Source organism: Symsagittifera roscoffensis, chromosome 7 (assembly GCF_963678635.1).
Source record: "Symsagittifera roscoffensis chromosome 7, txSymRosc1.1, whole genome shotgun sequence".
NCBI lineage: Eukaryota > Metazoa > Xenacoelomorpha > Acoela > Convolutidae > Symsagittifera > Symsagittifera roscoffensis.
The window spans coordinates 56642440-56659976 of NC_087068.1; the positions used below are offsets into that span (position 1 = coordinate 56642440).

The 17537-nt window shown below is 38.4% G+C and overlaps 2 protein-coding genes across 3 annotated transcripts in view; one reads left to right on the forward strand and one right to left on the reverse strand.

Annotated features, from left to right (window-relative positions):
- Window positions 1–17537, reverse strand: part of LOC134852197 (uncharacterized) — a 353512-nt gene that overhangs the window by 115749 nt on the left and 220226 nt on the right. The gene's annotated exons all lie outside the window — the stretch shown is intronic.
- Window positions 948–17537, forward strand: part of LOC134852119 (lysosome membrane protein 2-like) — an 86249-nt gene continuing 69659 nt past the window's right edge. For both annotated transcript variants that reach the window (XM_063868408.1, XM_063868409.1), the window contains exon 1: window positions 948–967. The gene's annotated coding sequence lies outside the window, so the exon portion shown is untranslated. The remainder of the gene's footprint in view (window positions 968–17537) is intronic.

The window sequence follows — 17537 nt, forward strand, 5'->3', positions numbered from 1 at the left end:
CATTGTTTATCTTCAACTCACATTCCGTCTGTTTGAGAAAGACGACACCAATTCAGGACCAATCAGAAGCGCCCAGATGTTTTGACTTTCGTTCAATGGGCTGTTGGTAAGCCTCTCGCTTGTGAGATGCAACGGTAGTAGATTCCGTAGACCCGATTAAGATTAGGGCCGGGGCTGTTTGTAACATTGGTACGCCGCCGGTGAAGCGGAAGAGCGCAAAATGACAAGTATAAAGACTTAATAGATAATGGGTATTTTTTCCAACCGGTAGTTTTTGAGATTTAGGACGCGGCCGGCCCCAGTACAGAAAATCTCCCTCGCAATACAGATTGCGAACGCCGCTTGCGTACTCGGAACAATAAATGACAAAACAATATTCGACGAAACGAATTTTTTATTTGCAACACAATTTTATCTGTAGATTATGTTTTCTCATGTCGAGTTGCGTGTTCTTTTATACTTATTGAAGAAACGTGTTACGTATCGAGTATAAGTGTAAGGACATCAACACATATCATCTCCTTTTTATCATTATCACTTCAATATCTAGAAAATTCCAAGGATTTTGACTGGAATACGTGATGAAGGGACTCCTGACTGTAACCTCGGTTACTGTGATATTTTTGACCTTCTAATTACAATATATAGAAAAAAAAACAAAAAATTTTAATGGGTAATGGGTGTTACATTTCAAAATCCTTTACTCTTTGAAAAAGGTTACTTGATGACGAAATCAGTTTCATGAATATCCTTACTTACAGAGAAGCAAGAACATTTCTTAAGATATTTTACTTAAGTTTATTTAAAGAAGAAGTGTCAACAGTGTCAACCTATCGAGAAGTCTTATGGAAAGTTTTCATCTTTTTGGTGAAAGTTCCGTTAGATTGTGATACTCTCAATTCAATAGTTTAATGCTTAAAGATTGTATTTTAAAGTTAGCCTAATTGTTGTGATAAACTTATTAAATAGTTTGAGATGGGTATGTGCTGGTGATCACCTGGCTGGACGTTGCACACTTCCTGACCTGCCCGAAGTGGACCACTGGTCTTCAGGTAGCGTGCCATCGACGATCTGGTCTGGACCCCGCACTGGATTTCTGGTCTCCTGGTGTGGAACCCGTAGCCCGATCTTGACTCTGGCTCTCCCCTTCTGCCTTCGTTATCTCTACATCTGGGTGAGACCCCTCCTACGTTAGGCATGCAATTGTTTGCCTCTTTCTTCTCGACAGTGTTTCTGGTTTTAGCTTTCAACCGTGTGCAGAACGGTCACAGCCCTGTTGGATCTACACACATGCTGCTGCTGGCTCGCGAGAAACCTGATCCACAATCACGACAAGAACTGCGGTCACGCAAGTTTAAACTCAACTCAAAGTTGTCGTTTTATACCATTTCTATGCTCCTTCTTTTATGCGCTGGTGATATTGAAAGTAATCCTGGTCCGTCTGTCGACCCTACTCAGTTGTCCAGATTTGTTAACGCCGCGGAGATCTTAGTCGGGTCGTCTGTTGCCATCTCGGACCTAACCTCCGGTATCTATGATGCTTCTATCCTCAAAGTTGACAACGATCGCTTCTTTGCTCACTTTCGTGGTTGGAATAAAAGCTCTGACTCCTGGGTCAACCTTGATCAAATTTTCCGGCTCCCTGATGGTTATGTTCCGATAGGCCGGAATTCTCGCGGTCCTATTTGCCTTCTCGCGTCTCCTGTCTCCAGTCCTATCTCTGTCGCTTTAACGAGTTCTCCTTCTCGGGATGCTCCTGTTAGCTCTGGCCTCTCTCAAGAGATGTCAAGTATGATGATCTCGGCTGAGCTTGCCGAAAGCGCTGTGCCGGATCTTTCTGACGTCATGTCTTCCAGAGTTGACACTGTCCGGTTCGTTCCGATTTCTCTTCGTAACGAGTGGTCTGAGGTTGTTGGTCACGCCCTTGACAACTGCGCCACCGCTCCGGACAATCTGAAAAACTGGACTCGGTTGCTCATGCTCCCAAAATATATCTTGAAAGCCCCTCGCCGCGGAGGCAAGTCTCACGCTGCTAATAACTGCAGAGCCTTCGCCAAAGAATCAAGTCCTGGAAGGAGGGCAATATTTCGGACCTCTGGTCTAACGCTACCAAAAGACCTAAAGAGCGAACGAAGAAAAACAGCAAATCTTCTCCTGACTTTAATGTCCGCAGAGCCAAAGAGCTAGCAGGCCTCGGTCAGTTCGGCAGAGCAGCTAAAGCCCTGTGTTCCGATGGCCTCGTGTCCAAAAGTGACGAGTCGCTTAAGGACCTTCGCAGTCTTCATCCTTCCGCTGACCCTCCTGTCTTTTCTGGCCGGGATGAATCCCCTCTTGCCTACCAACTCGAATCTGAGTTCGTTCATAAGTCTCTCAAAAGTTTCCCGAGCGGCACTGCTGCCGGTCCTTCGCGCTGGTTTCCTGAGCACTTTGTTCACGCCGTTGAGTGCCCCACTCCTCAGACTGCTGCCAGAACGTTAGAGTCTCTCAACAGGGTTGTTAACATCCTCGCTGCCGGGCAAGCCCCTTCTAGTCTCTCTCCGTGGCTGTGCAGTGCGAATCTCTTTGTCACCGCTAAACACAAGGGTGGTGTCCGGCCTATTGCGGTCGGCGAAGTGCTCCGAAGGCTCACTGCTAAATGCCTTGCTAAAGCCGCCAACGCTGAAGCTCGTGATTTCCTGTGTCCTCACCAGCTTGGAGTTGCTACCAGCGGTGGCTCGGAAGCCATCGTCCACGCGACTAAAATGACAGTCAAAAAGTGCTCGGAACATGGTCACCAAGGCGTCTTAACAATGGATTTTGAGAACGCTTTCAACACGCTAGACCGCACCGAGATCCTCCTTCAAGTTCGCAACCGTCTTCCCGTTCTCTCCGCCTTTGTTGAGTTTACCTACGGTCACCACAGTCGTCTGATGTTCGAGGATGTCATTCTCAACAGCGAGAAAGGAGTTCAACAGGGGGATCCGCTAGGGCCTCTCATTTTTGCGGTCACCCTGCACTCTCTTGTCGAATCTCTCAAGTCGGAAGTCCCCGGTCTCACCCTCAACTGCTGGTACCTTGATGATGGTATTTGTGCCGGCGACGAAGACTCCTTGCTCAAGGCTCTCGAATTCATCACTTCCAACGGCTTGCATCTCGGCCTCAAAGTCAAGCACAGTAAGTGTGAGTTGTGGGCCCCTGTGGAGTTCTCGTGCATCGCCGTTTCTATCCCGAGAGCAGCGTCTAATGGCTTCGAGCTTCTTGGCGCACCCATTGGTGATACTGAGTTCTCAGTTAAAGTCCTGGACAAACGCATCTCGAAAGGCACCAAATGTCTTGAAAAGTTACCTCTTCTTGACGACCTTTCAGCTCTCACTTGGCATCACTCGCACTTGCCTTGCTGCTCCCAAGCTGACGTACTCTCTTCGCACTCAGCCGCCCTCTCAGCCTGTCGCAGCTTTCCTGCAAGTTTTTGATGAACTCCTCCGCGATGCTCTTTCTGTCATAGTTGGCTCACTTGTTCCTGATCTTGCCTGGTCCCAGTCTTCCCTGCCTATCAAAGATGGCGGACTTGGCGTCCGGCAAGCTCGCGACCAACACATCCCTGCCTTCCTATGGTCTTCGTGTCAGTCAGCTCATTTGGTCTCGTTTCTTACCGAATGAGACATCACTGATACGCCGGAGTTCCTGCCTGCCTCTAACGACTTCCGTGAACAGTCTGGAAGCGTTAACACTCCCGGTTTTACTCAAGAAGCTTTCCAAGAGAAACTCGATAAGGCCACCTACAACGCTTTCTTCTCGTCTCTTCCCGATTCCCGCGAGCAAGCTCGTCTTCAGTCGCTCTCTCTGCCTTACGCCGGCGCTTGGCTTACCGCCGTCCCCATCAGGGATATCGATTCGAATCCGAGTATTCGACCCGAATACCGAGTATTCGGCACTTCGAAGCCGAATCCGAATATTAAAATTTTGAAATCCGAATATCGAATCCGAATATTTTTTTTTTGCCGATTACCGAATAATCCAGGGTCCACTGCTAAAAAACCCGAATATTCCGAATATTGGTTTACTGTTTTGTTTCACAATATTTTTCTGTTTTTTTTTAAGATGGCTAATGTAGAAGAGTCTGATGTCGCTGCCGAGTGCGAGTATAGAAAAGAAAAAGGAGTGGCAAAATGGCATGAAAAGTTTCTTGTGGAATATCGAGGTGGTAGAAAAACGGAAGGAAGAAAGTGCATTAAATGCAATGTTTTGATTAAGAGTACTGGGGCGTCAACGACTTCGATGACTAAACACACGCAAGTGTGTGATAGCAAAACGGTCCAAACTGTCATTGCATCGGACCAAACTGTAATTCCTTTCAAGCGGGCTAGAGTTCAAGACGGCTTGAATGAAGTTGTTAAACTTGTATATGAAGACAATATACCAGTGTACAAAGTTGTGCGTTCTCCAACGTTACAATCATTTTTTAAGCAGCTTCACTTTAGTAAAGTCACCTACTGTTCAACTACTTACAAAATCGATTATCACCTGAGAATCATTCACGAAATGTTTTCTTAAATAAGAATAAAAGGTTTTTGAAATAAAACTGTTCATTAGCAAACTTGTTTTAAAATTACGGTCTCTTTTTTAAATAGTGTCACTCGATTTAGCTCGAAAAACTGGGTTATCACTGATTTTTAACAGTTTTTAGCGATCTCAGTCGATTTAGCTCGAAAAACTGGGTTGTGAGTTGTGACTGATTTTTAACATTTACTCACTCCCGCGATTTTTACATTATTACGCAAGTCCCAGCCAATTCTACTTGAAAAATGCTATGTTCAATACTTTTTATAGAATTTGTTGTTTCAAACTTTTATGCTAAGTTTTTTGGGAAAATAACCAAATATCCGAATAGTTGTTCGAGTAGTAACATTTGGCCGAAGCCGAATCCGAATAGTAAGGGCACTATTCGGCCGAAGTCGAATATCGAATAGTTGGGCCGCGGCGAATAACGAATATCAAAAAATCCGAGTATTCGACATCCCTGGTCCCCATTAAAGGTCTTACCCTGCAACTGCTTCCTGCTGAGTTCCAAGCTGCTGTCAGATACCGCCTTGGTCTTCCTGTGTTCGCGTCTGCTCGTAGGTGCCCCGCGTGTCCGTCTGGCACTCTGGACGTCCTCGGGGATCACGCTGTCGCTTGTGGGGGGGAGTGGTGGCCGGATCTCCCGTCACGACAGACTACGGGACATTATTTTCAATGCTACCACGGCTGCCTCTTTAGCCCCCATCAAGGAGCAACGGAACCTCATCCCTGGAGAACGGTCCAAACCCGGCGATATTTTTGTCCCTACTTGGAGCGCTGGTCGCCCAGCTGCTTTCGACGTCACCGTGACATCCCCGCTGCAGTTATCTCTTCTCTCTCGTGCGACGGAGACCCCCGGGGCGTCCCTGGAAGTTGCTGAGGACCGCAAATTTTCGAAACACGAGAAAAACTGTGAGGAACAAGGAATCAGTTTTTTCCCGTTAGCAGTCAAAACGCTCGGGGGTTGGTCCGCTTTAGCTATCAAAACCCTGAAGTCAGTTGCTATCCTCGCTGATGCCAGACGTTCTGGTTCACGTGACGCTCGTGTTGCCCCAGTTCGCCTTCTCCAGAGCCTCTCAGTGTGCCTCATGAGAGGAAACGCCACTATGATTGTCAGTCGGGCCATCTAGTCTTGTGCAGTTTATTACGTTTTTGCCTTCCCAATTCTGGTGCTCCTTTGTTTATAAAATAAAGAGATTGTTTACTGTAGTCATGAGTGTTTGAAAATTAATAGTTTCTAACTTCAAGTGATGTAATATCCTGAACCATAAATCATGTTACTTAGAATTATCTACAATAAGGCAGTCTAATCTGAATTTTAAAGTTTTTGTGCCATATTGATAACTTTTATAATTAGAGTTTGACAGACACTTGTACACTTGAAAATTCTTTCAAATGGAAAATAAAGAGTTTTTTTTTGTCGAATAAGTATTATTCACAGCTTAATCAATGAAATCGATGATAAGAAGTCTTAACGTATCCTAGACTATTTGAAAGTTGTTGGCGATGATGAAGCGAAATTTACCAGACTTCATTATGACGATAGCCCGGGAGCTTCTTTTCAGATTAAGATCGATGTGATTAATGAAATGTCCACTCAGTCCTCTTCTGCGCCAATAATGTATCGTCTTCAGCCGCCCGAAGAGTTAGTTTTCAAAGGTAAATTTATTATTCCTTAAATTGTTTCGGCCAGTTGAAAAATGGGATGAGTGTGTTTTAGTTTCTTTTTTTTTGTTTTCCTAGCTCAATCAGGTATCACAAATAATCATCCTAATGGGTCGAATGGTATAGCAAATCGAAGCCCTTTCAGTCGTGTTTCGAACGAACAAAGCAGGGATACAACAACTTATTTATGCATATTTTAATTTAAGACCTGCAAATAAAGTTTGAAGCAAGTAAAGAAATAATTTTTTGGAGTTTAAATTGCCAATTTGGTAATTTCAAAAGTTTTTGGTTTTTGTTGTCAATTTTCTACAAAAAATCAGGTCCATATAGTTTAACGTCAGATCCTGTTATCAAACCACGCAGAAACACTACACTACGCAAGTAGCAAAGTTTTTGTGCAGTTTTTTAAATAGTTTTGTGTATGTCTGTCTATAAAATTGATTCGGCCTTGTGGGTCCGGGATTACTACCTTAATTAAGATGATTTTTGCTGTTCAAATTCTCAAAGTACTTGAGATTAGTACGTTAAAGTTTGTTTCGAAAGGTCTCCATAAGTAGAAAAGAATTCGTTTTTTTAAGACTTTTTGCTTGGTGGATTTCACACTTCTGGGTAATCTGTTGACAAGCGCACCTGCTCTGAAAAATAAAAATTCTGTTCGCATTTGAACATCCGTGGTTTCTTGTGTTCGAATACGATGTCATTCTCTGATCTCAAATCACGCTCTGCGTCTTTCGAAGTTAAAAGTAAAAGTAAAATGTGCAAGAAAAACATCTGAAATGCTTTTTTCTAATATGGAGCAAATGTCTTGCAATCGGAAACTAGATTTTAACCGTAAGCAACTTTTCTGAATAACCTGTAAGAAATTGACCTTGCTGTGGTTTTCGTCCAGAATTTGTTTAGTTTCCAGTAGTTAGGACTTGGTTTGTCTGGCTATGTTTTGTCGCTTTAGTTGCCCCAGGCTAGTTGTCGATTTACATATTTATTTTTATTGCTCAGCAAGATTTTTTCATTGCTGTTGCATGTGTTTATGATTGTGTCAATTAATGTTGTGAAGACATATAGGCCGTGAGTGTTTTTTCAGGAAAAAGTCCAAAATGTGTTCTTGCTCAAATTTTCACGCTCAAAAATTTGTTCTGATTCTTTTTCATATGCAGTTCAGTTTATTTTCATTGGTAAAGGGAAGGAAAACTCCATTATCGAACAGAGAATGGTGAAAGTCACTAAAAACGGATTCTTTTCTAGTTTCGAAGGTGGACTTTCCTTTTCAAAATCCCAGCGGACTAGTAAATTCAGAAAACTATAAAATCCTGACGCAACCAAAAATAACAAAATGGACTGAAACCGAGGAAAGTGAGTCCCAGCGGAAGAAAAAAATCAGCGATTGATCAAGTTTTATCAAATTGGTTTAATTTTATCAAGTGTTAAGAATACATCGTTTTGAAGTTCAAAGGGTTTCATAGCCATATCGTTTCTTTGGAAGTTTTTTTTTGCGTGTATTGAATTTTTTAAAACTCTACTGACATTGTTTTACTCTATTGATTATTTTTTTTGGCCTAATTAGTTAGGGCTTGTGTTTCAAATGATTAAACAACTTATTTTTTTGTCATTTGAAGGGCAAAATATTATCATAAATTTAAGAAAAGTGAAAATTTTTTCAGATCGGTTGTGATCTAAATAGTCAAAGTTTTTCAGTTTAATCGCTCAAAGTTTTTTAGAGAGTTTGTGGCCTTTTTGGGCGTTTGCCTAAGTATTGTCGGCTTTGTAGTTGCTTGCTTGATATATAGATAAACTTTTTTTTATGCTGGTGGTCTCGAAAAATAAACAGAAAAAAAATCATTTTAAAAGAACCCAAAAACTATTGGAATTTTTGTTTGTTGATTGGAACACTCACTGCGCTACTGCTACTTGCATAGTAACCGGAGATTTTAAAAAATATATATTGGTTGTGAAATGTCATGTCCAGCACTGCAAAGACTGTTCCTTTGTGGAAGTTTTGAAGATTAATTGTCGGCTTATTGTTTGTAAGTTGCCTTACCACGAAAATGGCTCCTTTAACAATACTCACTGTATTTTCAAATCTTTTTGATGTATTTCTGTAGCAGCCCCGCCCCCGCCCCCTCCCTGGAGTTGTGCCCAACCTACTGCCACTGAATGGATATAATTATTATATATTTTGGAAATTTATAATTATTATGTTCACTTGCCCGCAGTTTGTAGCTCTTTTTGTTTGTAGGCCCCTTCAATGATTATGTGAGTCAGAAGTTGAAGATAGAGAACACTGGAGACAGTCCGATGGGGTTCAAAGTAAAGACAACGACCCCCAAGAAATTCAGCGTTAAGCCCAACATGGGCTGCATTGAACCTCACGGATCGCAGGACATCCACAGTCAGTAGATGTATTGCGTTACACTCATTCATCCTACCTCGTGGAACCATAGAGTTATCAGGCTCCGATTATTGATATTTTACGAAGTGAAATATAATACACGCCGACTCTGCTGTTTGAAACATTTAAGCAGGATTTGAATAACTACAATTAGGATATAGATCAATTTGTTGATAGCTTTGACGAGTTTTCGTCGTAGTTCTCCAACGGGTTTTTCAGATTTTCTGAGGTTTCTCGTGTCAATGCTGTTCTCATGTGTGAGCGCATTTTAGCTGACTTCAAGCTTTTCTGGAATTTTTTTCGAACATTGTGTAAATGCGAGACTATTAAATGTGTAATTCTGAAAGTTTTTTTTGTCTCTCAATTTGTCGTCAGCCTGTTGATACAATAATCAGATGGAAGCCACTGGTTCATTAGTTGTTTGTACGTTTTTATTAACCTTGCGATAACCAAGGGTATTGCGATCGGGTTATTAGACCTTTTTCCCGTAATTTTTTTTTTTACTGGACACGGCTCCTGGTCCTTTCTTTGAAATAGTGGGTATTGTGAGCATGTTAGAATTCCCTGTTCAAAAATTGCTTTTTTTATTGGTTCTAATTGGTTTAGGCTTAAATTATATCGGCTTTGTGGCCTAATAGTGCGCTCTTTGATGAGCGAAAAAAGCCTTCGTGCGTGTGCGTGAGTGTGGTGGTTTGAGGGGGAAGGTGAACTTAATTATTTTTCGTTGAGCTAGTTTTTAGTCTTTTTGAAATTTTTTCAGCTTGAAGGGTTTCTGCTTTGAAATACTTGGCTCTGTTATCGCTTGGTAATTTTTCTTTTGATGCTTATTTCACATTGTTTTCTTGTCATCTTTTTTTTCTAAACTAGCTTGATTGTTTTGATAGGTCTACTTTCCGACATTTTCCATATTATTTCGAATTTTTTTCGACTTGGTGGCTTTGTTGTATTTTATCACAATTGGTGCAGAGCTCAGCTTCGTCTCTGTGTTGAATGTGCCGTTCACTATCAACGACGGCTTGGAATATGTCAAAATGTATAAATTTTTTGTCAAAATGGTTTTTTAAGGTTGATTGTCAGCGTGTTTGATATGGTTCTCGTTTACTGGTAATCTGTTTGAATAACATATCAAGTTTCTGTAGTGTGTAGTCCGAAGTCTGTGTAGTGTTGAAAATGGTATGAAATTTGGAGCCAAGTAAATGTTTACGCTCAAATTTATTTTTGCGCGGTTTGACTTCGATTTCTTTTTAAGTGCAGATCACTTCCTTTATTTAAAGAAAGGCAAAGTCCACTATTGAACACAAAAGTGTAAAGGCCACGCAAAACGTAAAGGCCACGTAAAACCTATCGTATATCGACTTTTTTTACACAAGCAAAGTTTGTGTGATAGTATGAACTCCCTTTTTTCTCAACCTAAGTCGCAAATAGTAGTGTTCATTTTGAGTGTTATTTTATTGCAGTATGTGCATAAGATCAATAACCAGCTATTAAGTACAGCCAATGCTACGGATATTAAAACAGACTATACTACAAATAGCACTTAAGCTTCAAGCTATCATGGACCTGTAGCGTAGAGGTAGAGAAGGAGACCCGCAATAAAATAAGAGGGTTCGAACTTAGGCAGGGTCAACTTTTTTGATAAACTTTTTGTATATTAGTTAAAATTCGTCCGCTTTATAAATTGAGGCATGTTAGTATGTAATTTTTTTTTCAAATTGACTGATGATGCGTCATAATTGGCTTGCGTCACGTAGCAATTACGTAGACTCATAATTGGTGTGCATCACTTAAGAAATTTTATAGACTCAAAGTTATACTCATTCAATTTTTCCAAATAGCGTTATCGGTCATATTTTTGCTTGTGTATGCGAAGCACAATTTCGCATCTGTGTTTGAATTTTGAAACTAGGGATTTTTCAAAAGACAATTGAATATTCTTTCTTTTTCTTTGCGCTCATTGAATGTTCTCTCCAGCTCTCTGTTGGCTATATTTTCCCTTGAAGTTTGAGTTTTTTCTTGCAATTATCTGAAATTTTCGCCTGAAAGATTTTTTTCTGAATCAAAATAGGCGATTTTCATTTTTTTGAAAAAATTTAATTTATATTTTTGATGAAAAATGTAATTTGAACAGGTTTTTGAGATGATTTTTTAATTCTTATTTGTTCATTTTTTTACACTTGCAATAAGCAAGCGTTATCAAACTGGAATGTAGACTTTTTGGGTTAGCAACTAGTTAAATAAAATCACTTCTTTTCACTTCTGTTCTTGTCTTAACTTCTCTTGTTACCTTCTCTTAACATGTTCCAGGTTGCTTCCCCCATGGCCTAAGATCTGGGTTCGAGTCGTGGACTGATCTTTTTTTTCAGTACCAATCAAATTAAAAAAAAAATTCCGAGAAAAATGAATTGTCGGTTTTTTGTTTGTTCTCTCAGGTTTTGTCGGCTAAATTGCAGCAATGGATTTTGCTTATGCTGTAGACTGTTTTCCTTGTAGTTGGAAGTGCAATTGTTGTTAATTTCAAGGGGGGACTTGAAAGATAATTTTCATAAAAAAATCTTTTTTTTTTGGTTCAGTTGGTGTCTGCTCAAAGATGGTCAGCTTAGTTGCCACATCACTGTTTTTTTTTTGCTATAAGCAACTTTCATTGTAGTTGCAAGTGCAAGTGCTGATCATTCTTTTTCAAGGGGATCTTTTTTTCGGTTCAAGTGATTTTAGCTCAAAGATTGTTGGCTTAGTTGCCACATCACTGATTTTTTTCTTGTGATTTACATAACCTTCTTTGTAGTTGAAAGTGAAATTGTTGTCCATTGTTGATTAAAGATTTTTTAAAATTCATATTTTTTCGGCTCAACTTGTGTCTGCTCAAAGGTTGTCGGTTTTGTTTCTTTTAGTAAATTTTGTTCCTTTTTTGCTGATTTAAAATTCAAGTATTTGGTATTTTTGCCTGGATTGAACTTCTATTGAGACATGAAAGTTTATGACCTAAATTTTTTTTCAAAATTATTAATTTTTGGCTTTTTATCTTATTTTATTCTAGTGTTGTGTCGCAATTGGTGCGAAATTCCGCTTCGCCTGTGTTTGAAATTGTTACTCACATGCTGTGCAAAATGAACACTTATTTGGAGAAAACCATTTTCAACGAAGAGTTTAAGTTGGTTTGGCTGACTAGTCCGCGGCGAAGCTTCCATTCCTGTATTTAACTTATTAGCCCGTTTTAACTTTTGTCGCTAGACATTGACAATTCAGGAAACGAGTGGGTAGTAGAGTTATGTATCAAAAAAGTTAAGTTCATCATTTTGTTCATATCATACTCGCTGTTTATTCATGGTCCCTGCTTTCGGAGAACCAGCATGGGAAATTCTGCGGATAGTAACCGTTCTGTATCAATTCTCTTTGGTATGTTTTTTTGTATGAGTTTGGATGACTTGTCTTGTCATAACTTTATATTTTTTTTTATAAATTTCTATGCTGAGTATGTTTTGATTTAATAGTTTTCTACTAAGGTGGACAAACGAAGGAATTTCTTTGGTTTTGTTTTGTCCTAAATAATTACTCTTTCTCGGAAATATTTATGTTAAATCTATTTCTATTTTTAAAATACCTGAGCTATGATGAATTGGCTCCTCGGTGGCTATAAATTATATAAAATGTGCGTTTGCCTGCAATTTCTTGATCACGCTTACGCTAGGATTATCAAATCGGAATAACTGATGTTTTCAAACAATTTGTTAACCCGAAAAATTCTTTGAGTCATTTTTGATGCTGCTATGCTACTGACATGTTTATGAAAATAAAATTTAACTGCTGGCCACTTGTTATTTCTGGTACATGCTGAGTTTTAATATTAAGTTTCTCATGATGATTTTTCGGCTGCATGGTTGTTGATTTCATGTTGTTCCCGAAATATGTAGTCCACTTTGCATACGCTTCTTATATAGATATCGTGGATCTCATCATGTGCGCGTTACATTCAATTTTCCCAATATGATTTTTTGTCGAAAGTTTTTTCTGGAGTTTCAGCTTATTGGCCGTCGGCTTTAATTTTGTTGTTGGCTGGTTTACCTATGTTTTCCTCAAAGTTTCCGCAGTAGTTTTGCGATCAATAAGACTCTGGCACCAGTTTTTTGAATGCTCAAAATCATCCCCACTAGGAACATTTTGAAAAAGTTTTTTGTCATCTTTATTTTTTCGTTTTTCCAGTTCTTTTTTCAATAGTAATATCGTGTAACTGCGTTCATTCTGTAATTGTTGTATCGCAAGTTCGTCTCTTTCATTGTCTGCTATTTATTAAGTTGGTGATTTTGGTTATGATGGTGTTTAGTATGTCTGCATTCCTTCACCTACGACCCCAACGACAAGGCGAGGCATAAGTTCATGGTGCAAGTGGTGTCCCTAACAGCAGCCACAGACACGGCAACTGTCGAGTCAATGGTCAGTCTTTATTCTCTTCTTCTACCATTCGAAATATCACAATAAGTTACGTAATAAATTGTTACATGCAGGCAGTTATTACATTAAGTTACGTAATAAATTTTTAATTCGCTGTTATCGAAATAAGGGTTACATAGCAGTATTCAGAAAACCGCGTATTCAGACTCGTCAGTATTTAGACAAATGCTGTTTTAACCAATCAGAATCGAGACAAGGAAGAAATAAATAAATAATTGTTATTTATTTTGGATTATTTAGGTCTTATCTCGATTCTGATTGGTTCATACAGTATTTGTCTAAATACTGACGAGTATGAATACGCGGTTGTCTAAATACTGGCTGCACTCCATTTCAAAGGAAGTGGAATGATTAAATGCAAAAAAAAAGTGGATCTATCCAAAGAAAGCATTAGTTTGTGCTGTTAATATATGGTTTATATAAATTGGATATTTTGGTTTAGATTGGATATAATTATAAATAGTTTTGTTTTCTGGCTACTAAACCAATAATGATTGATATAAACCACATTTACAACCAATAAACTATAGCCTGAGAAATAGTCATAGAGACCTTCTGGTCCCTTTTCAGACTTCTTTCTTTGAGGTATTTGGAAGAATTTTTTCTGCAAAAGGTGAAAGCAAGTATACTATGTTGGTGTAGATCAAAGATTACGAGCGCAATAACCCCACCAAACTGAAGGAGAGTAAACTGAAGGTAGCGACGGTGCCCTCCCAGAGCGAAGTGGAGAGACCCTCGACTAACAGTGTTGTGGCCAACGGCAACGTCTACCCTCCCCCCTCCTCGATGCAGTCTGCTTCCGGCCTGGGCGCCTCGGGCGGGCCCCTGTCAAATCTGGCTAATCAGCAGCTACCAAGCCTGGAAGATTTCAGACAATTGGAAGCTGACATCTCAAATTTGAGGAGCGAAAACAGTCAACTTAAAGTAAGTAGTTTTTTCATTCCTATTTACACATTAGCGAGTTAGATTTTTCTAGTGTTAACATTTCACCAATTAGCTGTTAACCATTTTTTGTTAATTCAATTTGTTCTGGGGTTTGCCATTTGATTTTTTTAAGTTCAGTTCTTTTCCTTTGTTATCCTTATCAAATTGGAATTAGACTTCTCCAGGTTGACTTATCTACCAGAATCTCTGAAAGATAGTTTACAGCGGAAGATTGCGCATTTTTAGAAAGATCAAATGAAATTACTGTTTGCTTTTGTAGCTCATAATATTGCATTGTTCTTTCCACACAAGCAAACTTTTTTTGTGAGCATCTTTTTCTTTGTTCGATTGCAGTATATATCTAGTACTTTGAAGGTCCGTGGGTCGATCCTTGTTGTTGACCATTCATTTCTGTTTCTCAAAGCTTGCTCAATAGATTTTTGCTTTTTGAAGCTCAAGTTGGATGTCTTATGCGTGTTTCCGAATAGCAAATTTGCGTTTTTGTAAAAATATTTGTCTGAACTTTTTATGTAATAAAATAGGTTAATTATTTCCATAGTTTTACGGCAAGTTCTTTGCCCGCCAACGGTTGTTACTCTTCATGTTTATTGTTAACTATAGTCAAGGTATTTCTATTTAAGACTAAGATATGAAAATTTGATATATCAGGCTTTTTTCGACCTTTTCAAAACTTTTGTCTCAGTTTCTGTCTGTTAGTTTGTCAAGCTATGCTTGTGTTGAATTGCAGGTGGTGCAAAGCTCTGCTTCGTCTTTATGTCAAACAAAACCAATGTTGACATAAAATATTCTGGAATTTCAATTGTTTTCAAATGACACTTTCTTCATAACTTGAAAACTGAAAGTTAAAAAAGTCTATTTCTTAGGCCTTCTTGTGTTAATTGACAGCTTACCAACTGTCTGCTAAATGGAGTTTCATTTGCTAAATGGAATGCACATTGCTCTCTCGCAAAACAAACGTGCAAATGGCGCAAAAAACATGGAAGACCTTCAGTTTCAAAAATGAAATTTGATTATCAGGATTCCCAGCGGATGATGTTTACAAAAGCGAAGCATTTATTATGAAGAATTTTTAAAAAATCTAAGTTGCAAAAAAGTGCTCATTTGGTGGCACTTTTGGTATATTTCAATTTAATCATGCTTAAGTTTATTCAAGCATAAACAATTTAATGAGATGTGTTGCTGCTTTATTTCTGGCTAGTGTTAGGTCCGGTTTAAAAAAACATATATGAAAATATATTGGATCTGTTGCTTTTCGTTTTTTTTTTGCGACGCTTTGAAAATTTTTGCACTTTTCGCAGAAATTTCAATTTTTCTCAAAACTACGCAAAAGCAATGGAAGAACCTGCTACTCTTCTTTGTGCCTGCATGTTTTGCAAGTCTCTTCTCATTTTACCTTACTCTCTGCTGCCTTCGAATGTTTGAGTAGGGGGATTTTTGGCGTGTTTATTTTTATTTTTTTTTATTTTATCAAATATTAATTGCATAAATCTGTGAGATGAAAGTTTTAATCAAAAGAGCAAGATTGAAACCTTCATCTCACAGACTTATGCATTTACAGAAGTTATATGGACCTCCCGTTTTGGTAGAAAAAAGTTATGGCCTCAATTAGGCGCGTTTCATGACATTTTGATTAGTTTTTAACTGTTTTCTCAAAAAGTCCCTGCCAATTTAAAGTTAAATGGAGGAAAAAAATCAGTTATATAAATTTTACTTGCTCAAGCAGCTATGCCCTGCGTTTTGAAAAAAAATATGGCCTTACAAAATGTCCAATTTTTGAAATTTTGATCGTTTTTTGGAAATATATGTTTTTTTTCTTCAAAAACTAAGCTGCTGGTTCTGAGACTGATAGCTCATTAAAACTAACACTGTGCTTAGATTTTCCCTGCGTAATCTGTTTTGCCCTATTCGCTGTAGCAAAGCTGATATGGACTTAGCAAAATTTATTTTAAATTTTTACCTTTTTGAAATTTCATCACAATTCCCAAAAACTGCTAGCTAAATCTGATTTTATTCAATCAACAAATCAGGGTGTGGAGAGCTGAGCCTATTCCCATGCTTTAGTAGAGAAAGTTTTTGGATTTAGGAAAAGTCATATTTTTGAATGTTTGATCGAGTTTTGGAATCTTGTTCTTTGTTTTCAAAAACTACCCTGCAAAATCTGAGATAAAGATTTCAATTGAAAGAGCAAGTAGTAGTTTTCTCCTTTAAATAAGCAGTTAATACCCTCTTAAGCAGAGAAACAGAAGGGTTTGGCGTAATGTCCATATTTGAAATTTTGAAAATTACGCAGTACAATTTTTGAGCTAAAAAAATTAGAACATGTACATCCAGCATTAGCTGGGCCACTAGTTTACTTCCCAGCGACCGTGGCGCAGATGCGGGAATGTAAGACTCCTCATCGACAATTCGGATAGAAATTGTAGCTACTTTATTGGTGGCTATTGTTAGTACAATTACAAGCGGTCGTGGAGCAGATGTGAGAACATGATACTCCTAATCGGTTTTTAAGGTGCACTTTTAATCTTTTCCTTATTTCACTTCGTTTTGCCTGCTTATAAATTTTTTTGCATTTTCCTCGCTTGTGTTTGCGAAGCGCAGCTTCGCCTCTGTGTCAATTTTTGTGTTCAATTTGTGGTATTTAGCATGATTGATTTGTAATATACAGTTGGCTTAATATTTTTCATTACCAATTTTCTGTTTGTATTTTTTGATCGCTTCAAACTCTTTTTTATAGTTTGCATTTGCGAAGTAAAGTTTTGTCTGAATGTTAAACAAACGATCGCCTAATGAATGTTAAACAAACCAGTGTTAAACAAACGTTAAACAAAAAGATCCGACCACAATTAAATGTCTAAAAAGAACAATTTAGTTTTTTTCTTTCAAAATGTGTCGTTGATGTCCGCGGTGTGATGAGACAGATGATCTGCACTAAATCCGATAATTAGGCATGCTCGGTTAATGTAGTAAATCACGCATACTCGACAACCGTTTTCTTCGAAAAGTTATCAGACAAACATAAAAAATGAAAATTGTTATAATTTTTTCAGAAATTTTGCATTTTTCCAAGTTTTTTCCCAAGAACGCGCAAAAAACAAAGAAGGTGCTGAAATAACGAAGTGTTCACGTTTTAAAATAAAATTTAAAAAGTTTTAAATAAACACCGGTTGTACGAATTGTTTTTGAAAAGGCTTTTTATAGGATTATATGATATAACACTCTGATGATAATTTAAGGTACTTGATTTTGCGTGGAAAACAAAGAAATGTAAAACACCCGAGGGCAAATGTCCTTTCCATTCTCAGTGGTCGAATCAATAATTCGAACGAACGATTTTTGCTGAATTGCAGGATCAAATTTTGAGTTGGAAGTTTTTTATTATAGTTTTTTTTCTGTGGAACCTAATCATTGATCTTACAAAATTGAGTTGAACTGTAGATTATGACAACTGAGCGTATTGATCTTTTTATGACTGGATTAAACTGTATCTTCTGAGACTGCTGGGTTTAATTCAGTCTGCTGAATGAAAAGAAAATAGGAAATAAACGTTGTGTGTTGT